This window comes from Mustela erminea, chromosome 2, assembly GCF_009829155.1.
Source record: "Mustela erminea isolate mMusErm1 chromosome 2, mMusErm1.Pri, whole genome shotgun sequence".
NCBI lineage: Eukaryota > Metazoa > Chordata > Mammalia > Carnivora > Mustelidae > Mustela > Mustela erminea.
Genome location: NC_045615.1, coordinates 68844090 through 68870526, shown reverse-complemented (window position 1 = coordinate 68870526; position 26437 = coordinate 68844090). Strand labels below are relative to the sequence as shown.

The following is a 26437-nucleotide window of genomic DNA, read 5'->3' as shown; positions in this document are numbered from 1 at the left end:
TACATTTGAATAGTGCACATCACTTCAATTCCTTTTTAGATGGACCTAAGTAAATACATAAGTAAATAAATAAACAAACCCTGCCATTCACAAAGCAATTCCAGACTTCCCAGAGCAGCAGTTCAGGCCCACAATGGCCCACTCATTAAGTCAGCATTTACTGAGTGCTCACCATGTGCAGGCATGACTGTCCTACACTCTCCATCACCATGTATGGTCCTCATGTCCTCCACCATCCCTATTATTTCCTGTGAGATGCCCCATGGTAAACTCCATGGTGACATTTTGGGATAATGTGTGGCTCCTCTTATTTCCACTGTCTTTCAGAACCTGTTTCTGTTTGTTCTTTGCTCCCACTTCCAGGAGATGGCTTTCACCAGTGGACCTTTAAATCCAAATCTACTCTTAGATAAGATCTTACAATTTCTTTTTTTTTTTAAAAGATTTTATTTATTTATTTATTAGACAGAGATCACAAGGAGGCAGAGAGGCAGGCAGAGAGAAAGGAGGAAGCAGGCTCCCTGCTGAGCAGAGAGCCCAATGCGGAGCTCGATCCCAGGACCCTGGGACCATGACCTGAGCTGAAGGCAGAGGCTTTAACCCACTGAGCCACCCAGGCGCCCCAAGATCTTACAATTTCTAAACTTCCTGATAACTTCTCTTTCTACCATATCTTAGAGCACCTGCAACTTTTTAGAAGCTTTTAGAAGCTACTGGAAAACCAGAACGGTCCCATCCTAAAAGTTAAGAACTTTCTTCATTTTGAAATGAACGCAGATGTGAAGTAGATGGGATTGGGTAAGGGATTATGTAAGCTTGACACAAACACTGTAATCTCTGAAGGGATGTGTTCTCTCCCAGAGATGGTAAAATAGCATGTTAGTTTATAAATCAACCTCTTGAGAGTTTGGTTAGTAAAAATAAATGTCTTGGGCTGGATACAATCTACTGCTGTTCTCTCTTTTTTTCTGTACTTTTGGAATAATATTTGTCGATCATAGGTACAATTCCTCATGGATGGTTGGCTTATTTTCCTCTTTTTTTCCCCCTAAATTGATCTTTTTTCTATCCTGCCTTCTCTTGTTCTTCCAAAGCCATATACTTATTCTTTAATCCATTCAACATTTTCCTAAGTACCTACTATGTGCCTGACACAGTCTGCTTAATAAGAAGCAGATGAATATGGTATAGTTTTTGAAGTTCAGAAGTACACAATTGTGGGGAGGCCAATGTGTGGGCAATAATTTCAACCTTATGATAAATGACAGGACAGAGGCACCATAGAAGTCTAAAGATGTCCCTTCACCTGACCCACAAGCTGAGAGGCACTTTGGGGACAGTGACCCTTTTATAAAGCAGCAAAAGGTCATCAATCTATCATGTTGGGTGAGTTACTAGGCTTTTACACAACTGAAAGAACCAAAAACACATCTCAAGCCACTGCATGAGTAACCACAGTTTTGGAAAGTCACATGAATTTTCCCACAAATTCACATATTATATGTAGTTGTGATCTGGTAAAACTAGTAAATATGATAAAACTAGTACCCCAGGGTAGAATTTTAAGTAAAAAAATATGTTTCTCAAGCAGGGCACATAGATATGTAAAGTACTACAAAGCTCCCTTAGGACTCCTGAATGCCCAGTGTGGTACTCCATAGAAATCTCCATCAGCCAGTGAGATGATGTCAATAAAGGATGGTAATTGGTCCCTAAAGGATTGCCTTGGGATGTGTACAGAACAAATGCTCAAGAGTGGCAATAAAGAAGCAAGGGAGGATATAATTATTCATATAGATCAAAAGATGTGGATACTTTGGACATGTACAATGGGTTCAGATAATTAAAATGTTACATATGGATATTCTGAGAGGGTAACATTTCTGTATTCCTCAAGAGACTTTAAGAAATCTATTTGTGTCCCCTACATGATACTCTGTTCTCTTGTATCAGTGACTAGTAGCCAGCGTGAATGATGAACCAAAACATTTATTTCAGACACTAACAGTCTTGTCCCTCAACAGCACAAATGACTGATGATAGACTCACTTGGACAAGTAGATGGACAGTCCATTTAGAAGAAGGAACAGAATGTGTCAGCAAAGAATTCTCTTGGCTTGGTGTAGTGTGCAGCCTTTATTAATGTATCAATTTTACTTAGGCCTTCCTTTAACAAAACAAGAACCATAGCTTTCTTCTCTAGGTAGTCATTCTTTAGTATTCACCCTATCCAAGTTCGCCATCTACAGGTCATAGAGTTCGCAACTGCTTTTAAGGTCAGAAGATTGCATGTGAGAATTCACACGTGCCTCCTATTTAGGGACTTTCTTCTTCTCCTCCCTCTTCCTTTTTTTTAAGGAAGTTTATACTTCTAACTGTTGATTGATACCATAATCAAGGGTTGTTTACTGTACACCTACCATCTTGTTAAGATGTTTACCTGTCTCTTTTCCATTTCTCTATCATGTAGAGATTTATAAAAGCAATAGCGAAGAGCTATTAATCATATGTTTTAGTGCTGTGTTTCTTCAGCTTCAAAAATATTAATCTCCCTTTTGTTCAACAAAAAAGCAACACACTCTTCACTAATGCTTGAATTACTAAGCAATAACAATCCTAATCATCCCTACTGTGTACTGAGCACTTAGCTTGGTACCATTGGCCAAGAAACTTACAGACATTATCTAACTTAATATTTATAGCGAATGTATGAATTACTATTCTCATCTTGTACATGGGAAATCTGAAGTTATAAGCATATGACCAGCTTAACCCAGGGCATAGAGCTAAGCTAGTAAGTTGGATAAATGTTTTTGGAGATCTGTCTCACTTCCAATGTTCTTGGCAAACCCACCAAACTACCTCCAAGTATTTTTTTAAAAGATTTTATTTATTTATCTGACAGAGAGAGAGAGAGAGCACACACCAGCAGGAGGAAGGGCAGAGGGAGAGGGAGGCGCAGACTCCCCACTGAGCAGGGAGCCAGATGCTGGCCTCCATCCCAGGACACCGGAATCATGATCTGAGCCAAAAGCAGATGCTTAAACAACTGAGCCACCCAGGTGCCCTTGCCTCCAGGTATTTTATTTTTCTATTTTTCAAACTGAGAATGATTGCCTGTGGCTTTTTTCAACTACCTCCCTCCCATTTTAGAGGCTTATATGTGCCCTCCCAAATAGGCATTTTCTCCCTGCTACTTCACTGAGTGGGAAAGAATAACTTTTCTTCTCCACGTGCTACACAATAATTGAGAGTACAACCAGAAACTGTAAAGAAGTCTCCTGCATCACCAAGTTTAGTCCAACAGAATTCCAGAAGTTGAGGTGAAGCTGTGACCTGCTACTTCTTCTCCCAGAACTTAGGTTGGCAGGTGTCTCCAGGTCATGCCTAATCTTCCCTGTGGACCTTAAGTAAAGTCACATTCAATCAATAATGCCTAAGGCCTGGCCCTTTTTACAAAAGGATCTTCAAGTTGAAGTTTCTGGAATTTTTCATCAGAGGTAACTTTTTTTTTTTTTTTTAAGTTTAAAAAAAATCTTTTTTAGTAACCTCTATAGCCAACATGGGGCTCAAACCCATGATCCCAAGATTAGGAGACACAGGCCTCTCTGAATGACCCAGCCAGGTGCCCTGAGAAGTTGCCTTTTTAAGAAAGATTGTCAAGCTCTATTTTTGGAGGTAATCCTTTATTTTCAGGTGAATTTGAGTTTCTATTCTTTTCTTTGTCCCCAAAATGTGAGGTATACTTAAGCAAAGCAGAGGCACGATTACTTCTGGAATTTAGTGATTTCTGGACAAGTCATCAAGATTTCTGATGTGCATGGGCGAACCACAGCTCCCTGGGGATGAAAAGACTTTAAAGTCTAATGATTGGGAATCTTATATTCAGAGATTCTTAGGTTTAATTTAGCTGCAAGGAATATAATATGCCCAAACTAACTTTAGCAGAAAGGGGAATTTATTGGATAGACACAGGGATCTCTCGTGGACATAAGGACAGGAAATGCAGATAGTCCTCTTGAGGGATTATAGTCAGGTATGGAAAACTGTTGGGAGCAAAAGTAATCCCTCTCTCTCTCTCTCTCCTCCTCCTCCAGAGTCTGTTTTATTCATTCCAGCAAGACTTACTGGGAGCCTACTATGTATCAGGTACCACACCAGGTTGTAAGAGTATAGAAGCAAACAGAACATACAAGGTCTGTTCTATTCTTCTCTGTAGATCATCCTTATTTGATCCACTTACCATGGCTTTACATGACCTCCTGATTGAAATCCTCAACAGAAACTAACTAGATCTCAGCATCCTTAGATCAAAGACAAACTTTTAGTACAACGCAACCTAGTGAATGGGAGAAGATATTTGCAAATGATATATCTAATAAGGGGTAAATATCCAAAATATATAAAGAACTTATACAACTCAATACCAAAAAAACACAAACAATTCAGTTAAAAAATGGGAAGAGATCCTAAATAGACATTTTTCCAAAGAAGACATCCAGATGGCCAAGACACACGAAAAGATGCTCAGTATCATTAATCATCAGGAAAATGCAAATCAAACCACAATGAGATACCACCTCATACCAGTCAGAATGGCTAGGATCAAAAAGACAAGAAATAACAAGTATTGATGAAGATGAGGAGAAAAGGGATGCTTTGTCGGTGGGAATATAAATTGGTGCTACTACTGTGGAAAACACATGGCGGTTTTTCAAAAATTAAAAATTGAGGGGCACCTGGGTGGCTCAGTGGGTTAAGCCTCTGCCTTCAGCTCAGGTCATGGTCTCAGGGTCCTGGGATCAAGCCCCACATCAGGCTCTCTGCTCGGCTGGGAGCCTGCTTCCCCCACTCTCTCTGCCTGCCTCTCTGCCTGCTTACGATTTTCTCTGTCAAATAAACAAAATCTTAAAAAAAAACCTGAAATGCCATATGATCTAATAATTCACTACTGGGTATTTACCCAAAGAAAATGAAAACACTAATGCATAAAGATATATGTACTCCTATGTCTACTGGCAGTGATATTTACAATAGCCAAGATATGGAAGCAACCCAAGTGTCCACTGATAGATGAATGGATAAAGAAGTTGTGGTATATGTAACAGAATATTACTCAGCCATAAAAAAGAATGAGATCTTGCCATTTGCAACAAAAGATGGACCGAGTAGGTATTATGCTAAGTGAAGAAGTCAGATAGAAAAAAACAAATGCCCAATGATTTCACTTATATGTGCAATCCAGAAAAAAAAACCAAAACAAATGAAAAAACAAATAAAATCAAACTCTTAAATACAGAGGAAAAAGTGGTGGTTGCCAGAGGGCAAGTGGGTGGGTGGGGGGATGGGCAAAATAGATAAAGGGAATTAATAGATAAACTTCCAGCTATAAAATAAATGAGTCATAGAGATTAAAAAGTACAGTATAGGGAATCCAGTCAATAATATTGTAATCACTTGGTATGGTGACAGATGGTAGCTACACATACTATGGCAAGCACTAAGGAATATGTAGAATTGTTGAATCAATACCTTGTACACCTGAAACTAATAGAATGCTGTATGTTAATTATTCTTCAATTAAAAAAAGAATCATGGGATTTTAAGATATTTCATTTGTTTCTCTGCAACTTTCAAAGTGAGTATTTAATTCTGATCAAATTCATTAGCGTAATCTACGTTGATTTGTAGTTCAATTCACCATTTTAAGAAATGTGTGCTAGCATTTCCTAAATGAGCATAGTATCTAAGCTTTTAATGAAGTTTAGTGTGTGGCAAGACACTGCAGATACAAAGGACTGTAGTTACCGTAATACTAATAGCAAGCTATAGGCATTGTCTTAGGCTGTTGGGACTTAATCTGATTGCTTTGTTCAGGAGTCCTTCCCACTTCCCATGATGTAAAGTTTTTAGAAATTTTACTTGTTATAAAGTCATGTGGTCTTAGTTCTCATTCCTCTTTCTGACTTTTCCTCCTAATCAGATCTGAAATCTAGAACTGTTCCCTTAGGGATTCACTCTTTCTGACTTTTTAAATTCCTCAGTGGTTTCACTTCTTCTCACTAATTAATTAATTTGGTTCAACAAATATTTGTTAAGTCCCTCTGATGCACTAAGATAACCAAAAGTCTTATTCTCACAGAATGCCTTTGGGAGAGGCCTTCCACCATGGTCTGTGGGCATCACTACAAGTTCTTGCTGAGTGTGTCAAGAATACCCACCAAATTCCTCCTCTCGTGGGCAATTAATCAGGGTTTGTATTTGTAGCAACCTTGAGGGATGAGATAATGTCTCCCTCTGGAACAAAAACAGGTTTGTTATAAAAGCAGTAGCTTCCTCAAGATCCATGTTAATTGGCTGCAACACAAACCTACTCACATTCACCTGGACTGCTCAGTGTCACTCCTTGGAGACTTGGAGGACATGAGAAACTGATGTCTACGTGATGCTCATGCTTCTTCTTCTTTTTTTTTTTTTTTTAAGATTTTGTTTATTTATTTGACAGAAATCACAAGTAGATGGAGAGGCAGGCAGAGAGAGAGGGAGGGGGAAGCAGGCTCCCCGCCGAGCAGAGAGCCCGATGGGGGACTCGATCCCAGGACCCTGAGATCATGACCTGAGCCGAAGGCAGCGGCTTAACCCACTGAGCCACCCAGGCGCCCGATGCTCATGCTTCTTGCTGTGCTCTGGAATAATAACATCCTCTGTCTTTGACCCAAGAGTCTCATGTCTTTTGTCAGTATCCATGAAACAGTGGCAGGTCAATTTATTAACTTCAAAGACAGTTAAATAAAATCCCAGAGTTTGAAACTTAATCTTAATTTCCAGGAATTTCTTCACTCCTAAAAAAAACTCCCTTACAAAGTGAAATTTTATGTAATGCTCTAAAAATCTGCCTTAACTGAAGTAGGACAGAGACAAGAATGTCAACCATATTTGATGTAAATTTACTTTTTTAAACTTCCTATAGTCTCCCAAATGTGTAGCCTGCATATTAGAAATATCATGTTCATCACAATTCTTAAAAAAAATTAAGGTTTTGGGGTACCTGGGTGGCTCAGTCATTTAAGCATCTGCCTTCAGCTCAGGTCATGATCTTGGGGTCCTGAGATCAAGCCTCATGTCAAGTGCCCTGCTCAGAGGAGAGCCTGGTTCTCCCTCTCCCTCTGCCTGCCATTCTGCCTACTTGTGTTCTCTAATATCTCTGTCAAATAAATAAATAAAATCTTGGAAAAAATTAAGGTTTGTGAAACTTTCCTTCCAACAATGCAGATTAACCGAAATTTCTAGGGCTTCTCCTATGTGTCAGGTCCTACAGGGGATATAAAGATCAATAAGACACAGTTTCAACAGCTTCAGGCCTCAGGGCTTAATAGAGATGACAAACACAAATGTGTATCTCAAATATAAGAGTGACGGGGATCAGGTATAGTTGACTTCCAAGCAAAGAATGGATGAAAAATGGGGACGGGGAGAGTCAGTTAAGCTAGTGTTTTGTTTGTTTTAAAAGATTTTATTTATTGATTTGACAGACAGAGATCACAAGTAGGCAGAGAGGCAGGCAGAGAGAGTGGGGGAAGCAGGTTCCCTGCTGAGCAGAGAGCCCGATGTGGGGCTCAATCCCAGGACCCTGGGATCATGACCTGAGCTGAAGGCAGAGACTTAACCCACTGAGCCACCCAGGCGCCCCTAAGCTAGTGTTTGTTAAGAAGGCCAAATAGGAACTAAACTGAAGAATAGATAGGACTCTAACAAATGGAGAAAATGGGAGAGGCAGGGTCTGGGGAAAAGGAGAGTGGTACAAAGAGATGCATTTCAGATGGATGGGGCGGGGTGGGGAGCAAAGAGCAAGAGGAAGGGCCTCACAGATCATGATCAGAATCAGCTGGTAGGTAGTCTAGGGTGCATGGAACACTACTGAGAGATGATGAGTTCAGATCAGTCTGTTTGATGTAGCCATGAATCCTGTAGAGAAATGAAGCTCTCTGTAAGAGGTGGGAAATGTAAGTCAAACTAAGGAGAAAGATTAGGACTGAAGAGGAATTTGGGGTGCATCCACAAGGGAAGGGTTTGGCAATTATAGAAGTCATTACACTAGATTAAAAGAAGCAAAGGTAGAATCTGAAGAAGATGAGGCCTTTTAGAGAATGCCTCTACCCGGGAGCCAGATAGTGATATAATGGCCTCCAAAGAAATAGCTAGAAATGTGAGAACAAAGAACAGTGGAGACATGACAATGGGCAACAAGTTCCACAGGAAGACCCAGAGTAGCCACTAAGAAGAGGTGACTAGATCAAGTGATGGGAAAGTTCTCGTTGATCACATAAATACACATTTCAGAAGAGGGAAGACCAGGAGAAATGGATGCTCAAGTGTTAAACAAGGAAGTGAAAGGGATAAATACAGACTCCTACTTTGAGAAGCACTGCTGTTAAGGGAAGGAGAAAGATGGAATACGGTCTCAGGAGAAATGAATATTTCATAAGAATCATTAGATTTGAACATGTGTGTAGGCCAAGAAGATGTCACAAGGCAAAATAAAAAAAAAAAAAAGGAGAGAGAAAAGGGAAGAAAGAAAGAAAGAGGAACAGAGAGAAAGAAAAGAAAAAAAGATGAAAGAGGGAATATGAATGAGAAAAATCACAAGACAAGTTAAAAAGGGGTTGATTTAAGAGGTCAGAGGGAGAACATTGTCTCTGTGACGCAGAAGGGAAGAAGAAAATTTGAGAGTTAAACATAGATAACCCAATATCCTAAGTCAAACAGATGGAGATCGGTGAGGTAGGGCGGGAGGAGTGAGTTTAGCTTGAAAAGGGGAATCCTGGATTGAAACAGGGACTGTACAGAATTAGAAAGACAATCAATTAAGGATGAATAAAAGAATCAGTGAGGGCCCAGCCATGGTTCATCAGAAATGGATCCAATCAGAGTCAGCTGAGGGGCTGGCTGTCTCAGTCAACCCACATCTGAAAAGGGTATACAGTGGAGGGAAGGAACATAAAAAAAGTCGAAAGTGCGTTTAAAAATATAGATAACCTTTTGAGCCAATGGGTCCCTGCTCAGAGAAAGGCTGGAAGGCCTGCAAGTGGGCTCATAGCCTGGGAAAACTGGAAATCCGGGATGTCAGAGATGCCAATGAAGATGAATGAAAAAGAGGAGGTAGGGGATTCTATTTGAATAAATGTTCTCCAGGTTTGGGACCTAGGATTTAGAGCGGATCAAGTGAGGACAGATTATCAGTTGCAGCTGGAGCCAGCCTGATGATTGACATGGTGTTTAATCAAATTCAGGCCACCAGAGAAGGCTCACGGCATTTTATGACACTTAATTGACAGTGTTTTATTGCCGTATATCAACTACCCAAAAACTCTTACGCAATGATATTTTTATCAATATGTAAATTCCTCCTTACCCCCTTTATTTATTGTTAAGGGAAATACATAATAAAAATTGGTATTAAGAACTTCAAGTGAGTTGTTCTTAAGTCCTATTTTAAATTTTATTTAATTTCCAATTTTGAGAATGAAAGTAAGCTAGTTTACTTGGGACCCTGTGGTAGACTGGTTTTCATTTTTTTTCTCAGTTGTAAAACTAGGAATTAAATGTGGTTTTGCTTAATGTTTTTCTTCCCCACTATAATACATGCTGCAATAGGGCAGGGCCTATGTGTTTTATTCCCTTCTATAGCCTGGAGTAATTCCTGGCAAATATGAGGTACTCAAAATATATTTGTTTTCAGTAATTGATTATAAGAGGAGCTATTTACTGAATCTCTTAGTTGCTTAATCCTATGCCTTGCTTACCATATATTTGATAAATTGGAAATATTTCTTTTTATTTCAGGAGTATCTGCAATGTTCAATAAGATTCCTTTTATTGTCTTTGTAAACTATTAAATTCTCTGCCTATGCTCTTGAACAAGAAATAACATGTTTACTTTTAATCCATCCTCTAATCTTTTCCCTTCTGATGTAAAATTTTCAGAATATGTCTCAGCGTTAATAGTCATCAATCTTAACAGAAATTTCCACAAAACTATTACTCTGTTGCATTATAAGGACATCATCTGATGTTCTGAAAATTCTGTGACAATATTTATGTCATAGTCTCTGGCTCAGAAAATGAATCAGTTAATTAAGATGTCAGCCCAAACGGATGTTTAGGTCATTTACAGGATGGGAATAACTGCCTCTGCAATTTAAGGGCCTGTTCGTTCTTTGTAGTGCCTCACTGCCGCCCTCTTCTGGTCACACATAACAGCACAGGCGCAAGAGATTCCACTTTTAACAGGATGTATATCTTTGCTTATTAATGAAAACAAATGTGTCTCTACAAAACGAAAAAGAACCGAATAAATTACAAGACTCAGTAATGACCAAGAAAATGGAAAACTTTTGTGAAACATTAAAATAGTGTTGCATATTACTTACCTGACCATTTCTGACCTTTTCTGAACCGTATTTCAGAAAAAAGTCCATTAATCTTTTGAATTTTATTATAGAAAAAGATTGTCTAATCCATTTTCTCAAAATTTATGTCTCAATATAACAGCGATAAAAATTTCAGTTATATTATCCATGTAGGAAGAGTTTGCTAACAGAATTAAGAGTGTAAATAGCATTGCAGGCTATGTGTAAACTGCTTGGGAGAAAAAAACAAATATTAAACTATTAGTGTTTTAGAATGACTTAATATTTAAAATGAGTTCTGATAATTATCAGCACAATCTCTTACAAAGAGAATTCATTACTTATTTATAAAATGCTGAATGAGTCCTTCACTTGTAAACAATGCAGTGGTTCTGAACATATATATGAACTGAAGCTTTTGTATATGCTGTTCTCTTGATTCTCGCTATACGTCCTACAGTCCATGAATTCTGCCTTCTTCTTATAAATATGGTCTCTACTCTCCTAGTCTCTTCTGTTGTTATCTGGACGGGGTCCTCTCCATCTCTAGTTGGCACCGTTAGCCTCCAGACGGGTTGTCCTGCCACCTGTCTCTTCCCACGTTTCTACACTCTGTACTTCACATGCTTCCAGATAGCTTTTTAAAATCATAATTAACCTTGTCACTCTCCTGCTTAAAAATGTCTGCTGACTTGCTGTTGCCTATCAAATCAAGTGCAAGCATCTGAACTTGGCATGGAGCATCCAGTCTGCCGTGCCCAGCACAGCTGCAACAGAGCATAGCTTCTGGCCTGAGTACCCCGGAAGCGTGGCCCCCAGCACTCTGCATTTGACTCTGTAGCAGAACTGTTCACAAGGCTCTGTCATTTGTCAGTTACCTACTCGTCTCCCAAGACACTGACTCCTGAGGGTGGTCAGTGTCACACTCATTCTCTTTCAAGTCTTTGGAGCACAGCGGGAGCTACCTGTGGGACTAGCACACAGTAGAAGCTCAGTGCAGGTTTGTGAATGGATGGATCAGTGAATGCTGCTCTCCCCATAGTAGCTAATGAAACTCTCAGGTTTGAAGTCTTAAATTATAATGCTATTTCTCTAAAGCCCTTGTTGACTCCCTTCCAGCACAACTGATAGCTATAACAGCGTTCTGTTCATGTTACATTTTGCTGTATGTATTTTCTCCTGTTCAAGGTCGTAAGTGCCAAAAGGCAACTAGGGAGAGGGAAAAGGGCATGAGCTTTGGAAGCAGTTAGCCCTGAGCTGTGTTCCAGCCCTGCCACTTACTCTGTGTCACCTCCAACGAGTGGCTTCGGCCTTTCTGAAATGAACATTATTTTCCCCATCTCTAAATGGGATTAACACCACTTCCCCATTAGATTAAGGCAAACACTAAAATAGAAAGTAAAAACTCATGACACATACTAGATTTTCATAAAATTTTAGTATTTGTTCCCTTCCGCTGAGGGTGAAGACCGAATTTATGTCTAGGTTTCCAGGGCTTGAAAAACTATAAAGACTCAGTAAAGTTTGCTAAGTAAATAAATGAATCCCAGAATTGTAGTTGGTCAAAAATAATATAAGAATTACAATGTTGAATCAAATTTTTCCCACTTCTATGTTTATATTATCTAATGCATATACAAGTCACATAATTTGAGGTATAAATTTTTGTAATCTTTCAGTTATACTTCCATTTGTACATTTTCCTTTATGTAATCATTGTAAAGTATGTTTACAAAGTATTTAAATTAAAAAAAGTTATGGTTATTTATTTTTATTTATTTTTTATTTTTTTCAAGAGGGGGGAGGGGCAGAGGGAGAAGGAGAAAGAGAATCTTAAGCAGACGCCACACCCTTTGCAGGCCCAGATGCTAGCCTTGATCTCACAGCCCTGAGATCGCGACCTGAGCTGGAATCAAGAGTCGATCACTTAATTAAGCCATTTAGGTGCCCTAAGAAGTAATGTTATAAGATAAATATAATGTGAAGGAAGAAAAGCAGAATATAACATTGTCCACACAGTGTGATAGCTGTTATGTTTTAAAAAAAGTCAATGAAGATCAATGAAGTTTTTTCCAGAAATAGAAAAAAAATCCATCCTAAAATTCATATAAAATCTCAAAAAATGCTGAAGAGCCAAATAGCCAAAACAATGTTGAAAAAGAAGAACAATGTTGGAGATCTCTCACTTCCTAATTCTAAAACATTCTACAAAGCTACACTTATCAAAACAGTGTGGTACTGGCATAAAGAGAGATACCCAGACCAATGAAATAGCAGAGATAGCCCAGAAATAAACCTTCATTATATGGTCAAATGATTTGAAAAGGATGTCAAGACCATTCAATGGGGGAAAGAACAATCTTTTCAATAAATGGCATTGGAAAAACTGGATATGCATGTGCAAAAGAATAAAGTTGGACCCTTACCTTACACCATTTAAAAAACCAACTTGGAGCACCTGGGTGGTTCAGTGGCTTAAAGCCTCTGCCCTTGGCTCAGGTCATGATCCCAGGGTCCTGGGATCAAGTCTCACATCAGGCTCTCTGCTCAGCAGGGAGCCTGCTTCCCCTCCTACTCTCTCTGCCTATCTCTCCGCCTGCTTGTGAGCTCTGTCAAATAAATAAATAAAAATATTAAGAAAAAAACCAACTCAATTACATAGAGCCTAAAACTATAAAAGCCTTAGAAAAAAAAAAAGAGGAAAATCTTTATGATACTGAATTTTGTAGTGATTTCTTGGTATGATCTCAAAAGCACAGATAAGAAACAAACAAACAAAAAACCCCAAATAAATTGAACTACATAAAATTTTAAAAACTTCTGTGCATCAAAGGTCATATTAAACAGAATGAAAAGGAAACCCATGGAATAGAAAAACATTTGCCAATCATATACCTGATAAAGAGTTAATATCCAGAATATATGAAGAATTCATACCACTCAACAGTAAAAATACAAACAACCTAATTTAATCAATAGCAAAGGGCTTGAATAGACATTTCTTGAAAGAAGATATACAAATGGTCAATAGGCACATGAAAAGATGCTCATTATCACTAATAGGGAATGCAAATAAAAAATCACGATGAGAAACCACTTCACACCCACAGGGATGGCTACATGATAGAAAGAAAGAAAGAAAGAAAGAAAGAAAGGAAGGAAGGAAGGAAGGAAGGAAGGAAGGAAGGAAGGAAGAAAGAAAGAAAGAAAGAAAGAAAGAAAGAAAGAAAGAAAGAAAGAGAAAGAAAGGAAGAAAGGGAAAATAAGTATTGGCCAGGATATGGAAAATTGGAATCTTAGCACACTGTTGGTGGGAACAGAAAATGGTACAACTGCTATGGAAGACATGGTATTTTCAGAAAAATTAAAAATAGAATTATCATATGATCCAGGAATCCCACTTCTGAGAACATGTTCAAAATAACCCGAAGCAGGAACTTTCAGGGACATCTGAATCCCATGTTCATAACAGCACTATTTATAGTAACCAAAAGGTAGAAGGAACTTACGCCCCCATCCACAGATGAATAAACAAAATGTGGTATATATATATAAATGGAATATTATTCAGCCTTAAAAAGGAAATTTTGACACATGCTATTTGAGGACATTATACAAAGTGAAATAAGCCAGTTACTAAAAGACAAATATTGCACGACGCTACTTACATGACGGTACCTTGAGTCATCAAATTCATAGTGACAGACAGTAGAATGGTGTTTGCAAGGGTAGAGTGAAGGGAGGGAATGAGAAACTATGGTTTGATGGTACAGAGTTTCAGTTTTGCAAGATGAAAAGAATTCTGTGGATAGATGGGAGTGAAGGGGCACGAGAGTGTGAATGTAAATTAACACCTCTCTATGGTACACTTAAAATGATTATGACGGCAAACTTTATATGCACCCCACCATAATTTTTAAAAATGGCAGAAACATAATCAGAAAAAAAACTACACCAAAATATTAAGAGTCTTGGCTCTCAGTGATACTTTTCAATTATTTTCCTCTTCTTTTCATAATTTCTACAATGACTACATGTAGCTATATAATTAGGAAAAGGAATTAATTCAAAAGCTTCATATGAAAACACCCAAAATAGATTTTCATAGATTCTGATCCATAAAAACTTCCCAGTTTAAAATAATATCGAACACAGAGGACTTTATTCTAAGAAGAGAATGAACAGAATAAGGGATAATCTCTACTCTTTATTTCCTGCATTGTGTCATAGGCATTGTTGCATGACTGCTCCTTGAAACATCTAGATAAGAGAATAGAGGAAACTCATGTTCCTGAGTCCCAAACTTCTCTCTTGAAATTTTCAGATGCATATTTCCAACTGTTTATTGGATATCTGCACTTGGATACCCAGTAAGCGTCACATTCTCAACATGTCCACTTTAAACTCCAAACGGGTCTCAGCTAAGGTCTCTACCTTTCCGAGAAAGTGAAATGAAAGGCCAGGTCTTAGTTGAGCTGTGCATTCAGAACAGGCTGAATGGGAGCAGATAGGGTGACCTGAAGGGATATATATATATTTTTTTTTTCTTTCTTACAAATTTTTATTTAAATTCTAGTTAGTTAACATACAGTGCAATATTGGTTTCAGGAATAGAATTCAGTGATTCATCACTTACATACAATACGCAGTGTTCATCATAACAAGTGCCTTCCTTCATACCTATCACTCTTCTAGTCCATCCCCCGACCCACTGTCTTTCATCAATCCTGTTTGTTCTCTACCATTAAGAGTCTCTTATGGTTTGTCCCCACCACCACACTCTTTTTTTCCCCCCGCCCTGAAGGGACATATCTTTTGGAGAAAACTTGGCCAGGGGGAACTCCCTAATTTCTTCATGTTCTCTCAGACTTTCACACATTGTATATGTGCAGCTGCGGTCAAAAGTTTTTCCTTGACAACTGTGATCTGGGGAAAGACCACCTTGAGATACTGTAAGACTTCTGTAATCTATGTTGCATAATAACTAGTGCTTTTCTTTTCTTTCACTGTAACTTGCTTTTTCATACATGGCAGCTTCTGGCTTGCAAGTGAAAGGTATTACCAGTCTACTGGATGTCTTCCAGTAGACTCCGTCGTGAAGTATTTAAGTCATGAAAATCTTGAAGATTGTACCATAATGGTCTCTGATGTATTTTTAACCATCTAAGCCACCACCTCTGATGTATTTTTAAAGATCCAAATTTTTTTTTTAGGATTTTTATTTATTTATTTGACAGATGGAGATCACAAGCAGGCAGAAAGGCAGGCAGAGAGAGAGGGGGAAGCAGGCTCCCTGCTGAGCAGAGAGCCCGATGTGGGGCTCCATCCCAGGACCCTGGGATCATGACCCGAGCTGAAGGCAGAGGCTTTAACCCACTGAGCCACCCAGGTGCCCCTGAAGATCTAGATTTTTTGAAACATTTCATTATAATGAGCACAAAATGATGTTATTTTAAAATGTCGAGAAAAAAATGTGGTAAAAAGGAAAGTAAGAATTACCCAAAGTACCACTAAGACATAAGCACTATAAACATTTTGATATCATTGTTTCTTTGCATAGTTAAATGTTTATATAAATATTTTATTATATCTATCTTCATATTTATAATAAAGTATTTAAAAGTGTAAGTTTTCAAAATTAAACTAAGTATTCTTTGACAATTACTGAGCAGTCTGATTTTTGCCTCTCAATTGAGGTAGCTAGGTGTAGTCAGAAGTGATTTAACCAAACATTGTGACACTGTACATATATTAGTGGCACTTCCTTTCCACTCAAGTCTTCTGGTTAACTTAGGGATGCTTTTTGCATGTATTACCTTCTGCTTTTCTTTCAGCCTTACTTTAGAACTAGACAGTCTCACCTCTCTGCCTCCCTCTTTAATCCCACCTAACACAAATGATGAATCCCAGTAACCAAACTTCGTCAGTGGTGTATTCACCTTTATCACACCTTATCTAAGGAAAAGGTCCCTCATATTGTGTCTAGGACAGGCATGATGCAGATAGAGCAGGATGAAAGAGACTGGAGTAGGGCCAGAACCTCCTTGAAGGGCGGACACACTATAGCTACTTTAGACACAGATGAGGAAAATCTTGTCTGACAAGTATGTCATCTCACACAGAAGAGCTATTATCAGATTAAAAAAAAAAAAAACCAAATTAGAAGACACATTTGGCAGGGTTCACAACTTGTCAAATGTCTCAACCTTCTACTGCCTCTAGTTGAGTAGACATCATTATGTGTGGGGGGGAAAGCAGATGTAATTCTTCAAGTGCTGAGTTGATGGATTTTTAAAAAAAATTTAATTCTGGAGAAAAACTATGTCCTTTGTGAGCTAGAGAGCTTCAAGTTGTGGTAAGTCTCATTTAAACAAAAGAAATAGGGCAGAGAAGTAGGAACCCATGAAATTTTACTTATATAGCAAATCCATATTGGGTATCTACAATGTGTCATGCATTGGGCTAGGTAATGGGAATTCAGAGATAAAAGGTACAGACTTAGTTTTCCAAAATGGTTACTGCAAAAAAGTTCTGGGGTAGAAGAATGCTCTGGGCCCTTGGAAATATCTTGTCCAACAGGACAAAGGCTAGAGGCTGAGGAGATCAGGATATATTGTGTGATCTTGAGGGCCTAAACCAGGAATACGCAGACACGGGTAGTTTCCAAAGACATTTAAGAAATGGAATCAATGTCACTTCAAAGTTGATTAGACATTGTTGATTAAGAAATAAGGGGTCTAGGAGAGCCCCAAGTGTTTAGCTTGAGCAAGTACATGGCTTTTAGTGCCAGATATCAATATAAAAAAATATTCATGGAGGTGGTAAATAAATCCAGTGTTGAAAATGTTTGATGTGAGATGCCTGTGGGATGAAGAGTACAGATACTTACTAATAGACATTTACACCTGGATGTGAGTCCAGAACTCTGGAAGAAGAACCGCAGGACCTTTAGTGAAAACTGGTACAAGTGCAGCAACAGGCATTCATCCAATGTGAACACGCACGAGAGAGAGGAGGCAGAGAGCACAATGCAGTATATGACGTGGGCAGAGAAAGAGCATATAAAAAGGAAGTGCAGCCAGAGAAGTAGGAAAGAAGTCAGAAATGCACGGTGATATGGAAACGAAAAAAGAAAATTCACACAAGTCAACAGTGTCAAAATTGCAAAGACAGAGAAAGATGAAGTCTAAAAATCACCTTTGGCTTTGAGAAAAGTAATGAGAGGTCATTTTACTGAGTGGATATATACTTAAAGAATATGCTTCCAGGGGCACCTGGGTGGCTCAGTGGGTTAAGCCGCTGCCTTCAGCTCAGGTCATGATCTCAGGATCCTGGGATCGAGTCCCGCATCGGGCTCCCTGCTCAGCGGGGAGCCTGCTTCCTCCTCTCTCTCTGCCTGCCTCTCTGCCTGCTTGTGATCTCTGTCTGTCAAATAAATAAATAAAATCTTTAAAAAAAAAAAAAAAGAATATGCTTCCAGAAGTCCTGAAGGAGGGGTGCCTGGGTGGCTCAGTCATTAAGCATCTGCCTTTGGCTCAGGTCATGATCCCTGGGTCCTGGGATCGAGCCCCAGGTTGGGCTCCCTGCTCTGCAGGAAGCCTGCCTCCCCCCTCTCCCACGCCCCCTGCGTGTATTCCCTCTCTCCCTGTGTCTCTCTCTGTCAATAAATAAACAAAATCTTAAAAAAAAAAAAAAAGTCCTGAAGGAGAGCTACAAAGATGAAGTGCTTTACCTCATCAGCATTGAGAGGCTGGAGCCTGCAGCCTGGAATTGACCGTGTAGGGAGGGGTGTTTCTGTCTGCTTCTTAGCTGCCTGGCAAGCTGTGCCTTTAGAAGCTCCACCTAGTTCCTGGTGTCCTCCACCCACCTCTCTGGCCCACTGTGGAAGAGGGGAGGTGAGGGGTGGCAGGGGGAATCTGGGCTCAAAAGGCTTCAAATGTTTCTTATTAAAGAACCTACAACTTTTGGAGACGTGAATCAAACTTGGTTGAGTAATATCTTGGAAGAGATGCTATTCACTCCCATTTTATTATCCCTCACAATAACACAGGGCAGGATTTAGGGAAGCAAATTTCCGGGTAGGGATACAGTTATCTTGGAAAATGATGAGCTGCAGCATCCAAACTATAATCAGAGATTAAATTCTTCTGAAAAAGTGGTCAAATAAAAAGACATGTGATGAGGACCTAAGCGTTTTCTTTTTTATAGAAAAGAAAAGCACTTATGAACAGACAGTATTTTGTTGAAATTTTTTCATATTTTTTTAGTGCTTATAATGCACTCATGGGGAATGTATCACAGTAACTAGATATGCTAGGGTTAAGTAAGATTCTAAGCGAAGTTTCCTGGGCAAGCCAACGACACAATATACTTTGAGGGGTGCTAGGAGTCTATGCAAAGATATGGCAACAGTGAATGTTAAGTATAACACATATAGACATAAATGTCCAACTCCAGCTTATGGGAATCCAAAAGAATGAGAAACTAATTAGGAAATTATTAGCATGCATATCATGTAAATTTTCCATGCCTCTTTCTTTCCTTTTTTCCTTTCTTCAAAAGAATAAGTTGACTGCAGTAAAAACCATGGTTGAGACTGAAGCAATCAATGCAAGAAAAATCAACTGAGAGTAGTGTTTCAATGGGTATGTCCATCTATGTTCTCTGACTCTGCTATGCCCATTCTCTCTAGCACTGAGACTCAATCCTCTCTTTTTCAGACAGCTAGTTATTTGTATGCCAAATAAAGGAAAGGTAAGATTTATCTTTCAAAGACTGCACAGTTGCTTTTAACTAGGCAGCAGCATAGTTTTATTTAACACATTCTATTAGTTATGTCAAAAAGTAATACAAGTATGTTATATAATATATATGTTATATATGTTATATATATTATGTTATATATACTATATATTACTATTTTATACAGTAATATGAAAAGTCAATATAAAAATAAATATACAGACATAGATAAAGGAAAAGGAACAATTATATTATCACTGTAAGACAACAACCAAACTTTTAGAATATTTGTGAATTTATATCTTTCTATATTTTGTACATGAATTGTGTAGTTGTAAGAATAATAGTTAATTGATCCTGAATCTGTTTTTCACTCAGTATTTTCTATGCTGGTACTATTCTTCACCTTGTTTTACAGATTTACCATAGCCCTCCCCACCCCATCCTTGGGGGATACATTCCAAGACCATGGACGTCTGAAGCCATACTGAACCCAATATAAACCGTATTTTTTTCCATATATACATACATAAAGTATGTATTTATAAATTAGGCACAGGAAGAGATTAACAGCAATAATAATAAAACAGTAATAACAACATACTGTAATAAAACATAGGTGAATGTAGTATCTCTCTCAAAATACCTTATTGTACAGGCATACCTTTTTTTTTTTTTTTTAAGAGATAGAGACAGAGATAGCAAGAGAGGGAGAGAGAGAGAGAACGCGCACACACAAGTATAGAGAAGAAGGAGAAGCAGGCTCCCTGCCCAGCAGGAAGCTCAATGCAGGGCTCGATCCCAGAACCCTGGGATTACAACCTGAGCCGAAGGCACATGTTTAACCGACTGAGCCACCCGGGCACTCCTGTACAGGCATACTTTGAAGATATTTGGGGTTCAGTTCTAGACTACTACCATAAAGTGAATATTGCAATAAAGTGCGTCAAATAAGTGTTTTTGATTTCCCTGTACATATAAAAGTTATGTTTACACTATGCTTTAGTCTGTTAAGTGTGGAATAGCATTATGTCTAAAAAATGTACATAGCTTAATGAAAAAATACTTTATTGCTAGAGAATGCTAATCATCATCTGAGCTTCTGTAAGTTGTTGTAATCACTCATCACAGATCACCATAGCACACATAACAATAACAACAAAGTTAGAAGCATTTGCGAGAATTACCAAAATGTGACGTTGAGACATGAAGTGAGCAAATGTTCTTGGACAAACAGCACCAGCAGACTTGCCCCATGCAAGGTTGCCGTAAACCTTTTGTTTATAAAAAGCTCAGTGTCCGTAGAGTGCAATAAAGCAATCACAATAAAAAGAGATATGCCTATACTGTACTCACCGTTCTTCTCTTGTGGTGGTGTGAGCTGATAAAATGCCTGTGTGAGGAGATGAAGTCAGGTGAATGATGCAGGCATGTGACGAAGCGTCAGAAAAGATCATCTGCTTCTGGTGGTGGTTGACTGTGGGAAACCGAGACAGTGCAAAACCATGGATAAATGAGAGACTACTGTACTATAATTTGCTTGACCTTTCCCTTTTGTTAGAATGCTTATAATTTGTTGCTACCATAAATACCTTTATAATAAACATCTTTGTGAATTTTCTCCATATTAAGAATTATATCCTCCCTAGAATGGATTCCCTAAAAGAAATGACTAATATGATCATTTTTAAAGAGACCATTGGCATGATACATTAATGACCCTTGACCTAGATGATGCTCATGGTTCCCTCTTCCTCTTCCACCCTTTAGCCCACACCACCCCTCTCTGCCCTGCAAAGATATCAGGGAAAACAGGCAGAATAGAACTCTAGTGCTTATTTGGGGTTGATTCACCCTCTCTCCAATTTTTTTTTTTTTAGATTTATTTATTTTAGACAGAGAGAGAAAGCTGGGGGAAAGGGCAAAGGGAGAGGGAGAGAATCCTAAGCAGGCTCCATGCTGAGTGCAGAGCCCAGCACGGGCCTGTCGCATGACCCTGAGATCAAGACCTGAGTGGAAATCAAGAGTTGGTTGCCCAAATGACTGAGCCACCCAGATCCCCTAACCTCTCTATGATTCTTGTTTCAAAAAATACTGGTTACCTTCTATATTCCTTCCATTTTATGGCAATTCATGAGGACTGAAGATATGATAAAATGATAAAGCATTTTTTATCAACTATTTTGTACATCTGTAATTATGAAACTTAACAGATTGTTATTATTAATTGAGCTGTGTAATCAAGGATCAGTGAGGTTCAAGTTTCTACAGTGATTCAGAAAATATCCACTTATTAAACACATTTGTTCAATATTTCCAAAACTTTAGCCATTTACATTCCACCTTCATAATTTTTACCATATCTGCATATTACCTGTGAGAGTAATTCCTCATTTCCTTAAAATCAGTAGTAAACACCTCACTTTCTTTTCACTTAACATCTTCCTGAGCAATAATATTCATTAAATCATAAATTTTATGAGCTAATTATTTGGTCTTTAAAATTATGTATTTATTTATTTATTTACTTATTTAGAAAGAGCACATGCAAGCAGGGGGATGGGGCAGAGACAGAAGGAAAGAGGGAATGGCAAGCAGACTCTGCCCTGAGTACAGAGCCTAACTCCATAATTCATCCCACCACCCTGAGAACATGACCTGAGCCGAAATCAATAGTCAGATGCTTAACTGACTGAGCCACCTAGATGTCCTGAGCTAATTATAGTTTTAATTCACATTAAACCAAAGATAAAACTCAAATTTTTGAAGTTTGGATATGTGCCAGCTGAAATCAGTAGTTTGTACACCATACTTTGAGAAAACTGTATTAATATATAACTGATATTAAAGCTATGATCATCTCTTTCTGTTCCTTACACATACAATGGTGGCACCAGATAATATTCTTACTTTTTAATTTGTCTATCTCACAGAACTCTAGAAACACAGGAAACCACAATACCCTGCAAAAATTGATACCACTGTCAATAACAAGAAACGGACTCCCCTATATAGAGAAGCAACAGATACAATAACAAAAATATGGCATGAATTAACATCAAAAGTTTGAATGCACATTCCCATGAAAATTCTCCAAAACTTAGGTGCTTAAAATTTCAGGAAAGCATTTTCAATGAACATTTTATGCTAAAAAAGCCATCATCTTCTGAAATAGATTAAGGGACAGTAAAAGTAGTCAGTGTACTATGTTCAGGGAAAGGGGTCAGTGAAATTCTTTTGGAATGGGAGGAACCACAGAGTTTCAGAAAATATTTTCAAATGAATACACTTATTCTTAAAGAAAATTCCAGGTTCTAAACCCAAATTTAGATCCCATAGGACTCAAGGGGAGATTGTTAGAGCTTAATATGTCAGGTATGCTCATTATACAGTATTATTTCATGTGAGATTTTATAACATATATATATATTTTTTTTTTAAAGTAATTATTGGCTCCTTTCTGGAAAGGAATCTATTTAAAGCCCCCTCCCCAGCCAATGTTACAGACAAAACTCATAGGTGTTTCTACCTGGCCCTCACTCTTTGTTTTTCTATGTCATGGTACCCTTTATTCTCAGAAAACAGACCCATTACAAAACATACTCTTCTCTGGCCTGACCACAATGCACATCCTGGACAAGCCCTGGAGAGAACTCCTGGAGATACCTGTCACCTCCCGCTCTACCTGGCCAAGAGTCATTTCACACACACCCCGCCCGCATGGGCATAGCTGAAACCCTCACACATCCTTTAAAATCCCTCAAAAAGCCCAATCTAACAGAAACTCAGGCTGACATCTCTCTTGACGTCCGGCCCTTGTCTTCCCTTGGAGAGTGAATAAACTGTCTCCTGCCTGGTGCTCTACTCTTTGTACATTTTTTGCTGCCCCCATCACCAGCTACCCTAACATTACTCATGCCAGTGAAGGATACTATAAAATTCTGGTGTCTTGTTAGGGAAGAACTTGAATTCCTTCAACTCCAATTCAAAAGATATTTGAAGTGGAAAGTAAAATTATTGCCAGAATACTTTTAAGCGCTTTGTTTCTCTCGAGGCTGCAAGTTGACGGAGTTTGGAAGGGGGAAGTGGAAAGAGAGAAATAAATGATTTTGGTCACTGGATATAAAGACTTGACTTGGCATTTGTTTAGGTCTGGTGTGTCTCTCACCCAGCCCGACCCAAAACTGTGCTCACCACACATGTAATCTGCTGACACCCCCTGGTAACAGGCCTGCACAGCTCCCGTAGTATAATTACAAATGCTCTATATAGTTCAATACTAAAAATGTATTCGAGGCAAAGGAGGAAACAGGAGAAACAAAGGAGCGTGGAGACTATGCTGAAGTATCATGTGTAGACTTGAACAGCAGCAGTGATTATGTGTAAGGAATTTAAAAGGTTCTTTACAATGAAGTATCAGCCAAAAGCAGAGATTGCTTCTCATAAAAGCACTCGCTGCACTAAGTAAAAAGAAAAGAAAAGGCAGAGGGAGCTAGAAGCAAATATTACAGTGGTGCCATTATGTTGCCACATAAATCCCCTCCTTTCTGCCCACCTGCAAGTCCCAAACTATTCTAAAGCTCATAATTTGTGGCTTTCCAAATGAGTCTTAGAGCCCTAATTCCAAATGATAAAGTTTGTTAATGAAAAGACTCCTTTGCATAAAGCATGAAGTAATTTAATTTTTCTAGCTGCTTTCTGTCAATATAATGCTTTACCACACCCAGAATTCCCGTCGGTTCTTCCCAAACAAAAAGAGTAATTCTCCACTCTTATCTGTTTCCTGGCAAAATCACTGAGGTCATCGTACAAGTGATAGTTTCTGTTATGATTACCTACGTACTCCAGGCAAAAGTCCTGGGGTTAATTTTTCATGTAAGTAATCCCACCTCTCTCTCTCTCTCTTTTTTTAAGGTTTTATTTACTTATTCCACAGAGAGAGAGAGAGAGGACGAGAGCAAGCAGAGGGAGAGGCAGGCAGAGGCAGAAGCAGCTGCCCGCTGAACAGGGAAGTCCAATGTGAGGCTTGACCCCAGGACCCTGGGATCATGACCTGAGCCAAAGGCGGCCGCTTAACGGATTGAGCCACCCAGGTGTCCCAATCCCATCTCTTTTAATGCTTTAATCAAACACCTCAATTCAGTGACAAAGCCAGATGTTCAATAGCAAGCTACCTGACATAGGGACTTTGTTAGTAAAACTTTCTATAAAAAACAAAGCAAAACAAAACAAAAAACCTTCTAAAAAACGGGTTCCTTTTTTCTTTCCCCAGTAACCGAAGTTTGTTGCTCCTTCCCCTTCCCAACCCTCACCTCCTTTCTGTGGCGTTTTTTGGAAGTGCAAGTATTCTTAGAGCTTTAAAGTTATTAAATATAGACAAGATCAGGAAGTAGGAATAAGGTCACAGTTCAGAAAAAATACTTTCTTATGCATTATGCCATCTTTTATATCTATATCTACTGTGTTTTGTCATTTAAAGGCAGATACTCACCTTTGTCTCGAAGAAGAGGATAAACATTTTTAAGACCAGCAAATCTGACTCTGAAAAAGGTTAATTTTAGTGTAATCTCCCTGAAATACACTGTTTCTCATAAACAGCCTCGGTTTCAGGAAGTAGGAATTTGAAAGAAAACAGTCTGTCACTGTCCCAGAATCTGACTGTGTAATTCAGCTCTGGGACTTTCAGCAGTTTTGCACCATAAGACACACCCCTTTAGGGATGGCTTTGGTGAGAGGTATTCTGGGAGTTGTATTACTACAGAGAAGTTTCCTCTTTTAAACAAAGTGCAAGGAAACCCCTTATTTGAATGAAGTCAGGATGGAGTCAGTTGCCTGAGGGCCAAGGAAAAAGAAGGTCAGTAAGAAACAATGAACATGACGTTGTTTTTGATCTATTATCAAAAAACAAACTCATGTTAGGGCTGCATTTCAAAGTGGGGGTGGTGAACAGTACTAAAAGGTGCCGGGAAGTGACAAAGGATGAGGACACGAAGTGTCCACTGGCTTGGCAAGTAGGTCAAAGATAGCTTTAACAGGTACAAATTCAGTAAAGTGGTGGCAGAAAGCAGGTGGAATATTTTTAAATCCTAAGAAGATAACTAAGTAGGCGTATAAAGAGAGTCTTTCCATCTTGGATTAGATAAGTCTTTCCATCCTAGGTTACATAAAGTGTGCACATGGAGCCCGTGTTCAGAAGGGGTTACACTTCTGAAATTACTTCTGGGTTGGAGCAGGATGATCTGAAGACTAACTTTATCCTTTTATTATATCCTATAATTAAATATATAATAAACTTGAGGGCCACCAACAGCAAGGAATAGTGATATTTCTATGGTGTTAATGGCCAGAGTATTACTCTGGAACTTTTTCCCCTCAATTATGCACTTAGTTGGCAGCACAATTATGGTAAACATAAACAGAAAACTAGAGATGGAGGCCAGATGGAGAACTTATTCCAGGTATGGCATTTCTCTAAGGCTATGTTTTCTTTTTTAAATGAGAAAATAAGGGGCTCCTGGGTGGCTCAGAGGGTTAAGCCTCTGCCTTCAGCTCAGATCATGATCCCAGGGTCCTGGGATCAAGCCCCCCATGGGCCTCTCTGCTCAGCGGGGAGCCTGCTTCCCCCTCTCTTTCTCTGCCTGCCTCTCTGTCTACTTGTGATCTCTGTCAAATAAATAAAATCTTTAAAAAAATGAGAAAATAAAAGTATTGTGTTATACATTATTTAATGTATAGCTTCTGATCTCTCAGTAGTATAAAATGTTATTTGCTAGAATGCTAGTGATTCTTCAGATTTTAAAAATTAATAAGAAGCACTAACAAATGTAATGTAAATACGTAAGTATAATAAAGGAGAGGTGAGGGGGCGCCTGGGTGGCTCAGTGGGTTAAGCCGCTGCCTTCGGCTCAGGTCATGATCTCCCAGGTCCTGGGATCGAGTCCCGCATCAGGCTCTCTGCTCAGCGGGGAGCCTGCTTCCTCCTCTCTCTCTCTCTCTGCCTGCCTCTCTGCCTACTTGTGATTTCTCTCTGTCAAATAAATAAATAAAAATCTTTAAAAAAAAAAATAAAGGAGAGGTGAGGTTTTTGGGTTTTGTTTTAGTTTTTTCCTAAAAATTATACCAGTGAGGAGTACTATATGACAAAGTTTAGATTCAACAAGGGAAAGATTAAGTTATTTGGTTTAAAAGCCATGTGATAGGTAGAAATTATGCACCCCCCCCCCCAAAACTGACCCTTTTTTCCTTTCTTACAAAGCCTCTAGATCTCATCATGGGTTATTAGGACT

General features: G+C 38.8%; 1 protein-coding gene across 6 annotated transcripts in view; it reads right to left on the bottom strand.

Moving 5' to 3' along the window:
* The window catches only part of ALPK1 (alpha kinase 1), a 119894-nt gene that overhangs the window by 90697 nt on the left and 2760 nt on the right, over positions 1 to 26437 (bottom strand). For 5 of the 6 annotated variants that reach the window (XM_032333158.1, XM_032333162.1, XM_032333164.1 and 2 more), the window contains exons 1-2: positions 24643 to 24823; positions 20508 to 20628 (exon numbers count right to left, since the gene is read on the bottom strand). The gene's annotated coding sequence lies outside the window, so the exon portion shown is untranslated. Of the gene's footprint in view, positions 1 to 20507; positions 20629 to 24642; positions 24824 to 26437 lie in introns of those variants that run through there. The other variant, XM_032333160.1, reaches the window with a different exon arrangement.